This window comes from Silene latifolia, unplaced genomic scaffold, assembly GCF_048544455.1.
Source record: "Silene latifolia isolate original U9 population unplaced genomic scaffold, ASM4854445v1 scaffold_96, whole genome shotgun sequence".
In the NCBI taxonomy this organism is placed as follows: Eukaryota; Viridiplantae; Streptophyta; class Magnoliopsida; order Caryophyllales; family Caryophyllaceae; genus Silene; species Silene latifolia.
In genome coordinates this window covers 1,023,497-1,025,000 of record NW_027413827.1, presented here as the reverse complement: position 1 = coordinate 1,025,000, position 1,504 = coordinate 1,023,497, and positions in this window count along the sequence as shown.

Here is a 1,504-nt window from a genome sequence, read left to right as displayed (position 1 = left end):
TTCCCCTAATAGGTATGTCATAATCATCATCCGTGCCTTTGTTTCTATAGCTAGGGTTTGTTCGTTAGTAATAGATGTTTGTATGTCGGTAATAGGCTTTGCTTGGTCGCGGGAGATGTTGTCTGTCGGCGTGGATTGGTTGCGGTTGCATAAAGGTAGGTTCGCCTACTCAGTTTCTGTTGACGGTCTAGTGTGTCGGTCGTTGTGGTAGTGGTGTGCTTGTTTGTTGTAGTATTTGTTTGTGTTGTGACTGTGATGGAGATCGTTGTTGGTGGTTCTCGATATGCGTTCTCGGCTGAGTGGGGTCACTTGCGGGAGTGATCTCACGCCCTAGTTTCGCCCTTCGTGGAACCCGCCACGGAAGGGGATGTGCACATTAATGAGCGGGGTTATCGCTCGTACGATGAGCGGGGCTTAGGTGGGAACGGCTGCGGTCCCCATCGCGAGGATCGGTCCGGTGGACGATCGATGATGACAGTTTGGTTGGATTGTTGTGTTTGTAGTTGGGACTAGTGTCATTGTTTGTGTTGTTGTTTGTATTTGTCTTGTCTTGTCTCGATCATCGACCTTGTGTGGTTGTTTGTTTGTTATGTGTCTGCCGTGATCCCTTATGGTGAGCAGTCGGTCTTAGCACGTGTTGATGATGTTGATAGCTGATTTCCGGGCAGGGATGAGTCTTCACGAGTTATGTTGGTTATAGCGAGTAGTCCTTGAGTTGTAACATTGTATTGTACTGTAGGTTTAAATCGCTTGTAACACAACTTGACAGTTCTTTTATTGACGTTTGATAATTACTTCCCTCGGGCAACCGAGATGGTAACGCCCTTATATGCTAGGGAAGGCCTAGTTAAGGCTCCTCTGAATATCGGGGTGTTACAAAGTGGTATCAGAGCGACGATTTTGGAACCTGTAACAAATGAACATAATGAACATAGAGAGTCTAATAAAATGAACCTGGTGTATGTGTAATGGGAGCCCCGGCTGATGCTAGATTTTGGGTGAGTAGGCGCCCTCATTTCAAAATCTTGGCCCCATGATACTTAAGCCAGTCACATGGGATGGGAATGTGGAGTCCGTGTGTCTATGCGTGTTATGTATGTTAATTGTACCGGAGCTACCTCCGGTTAAGTTTTGTTAGAATTGATAGAGGTGTGATAGAATGTTTGGGCCGAGTATGGTAATTATTGACGAGATTATTGAAGCTCGTTGGACGATTAATGAGCTTATAGGATAGCTAGGAGTTATGTGACGAGATTACACGTCATGGAGATGCGTGGAAGTGTGAATTTGAATGTGTTTATGTTTTGCTATTCAGTTGAAATTTTTCCGCTGCGAAATAGTTGAATTATGCAAAATAAATTGCTTAGAATAACATATAAGACATAATTGATTAAGTGATGAGCAAAGTATATAATTATGTGATAAGTAAATATGGAGAATTAATGTGAACTATACGTTTCAAGTTGATGTAAATGCGAGTTTAGTAATAACATGAAAGGTAAGT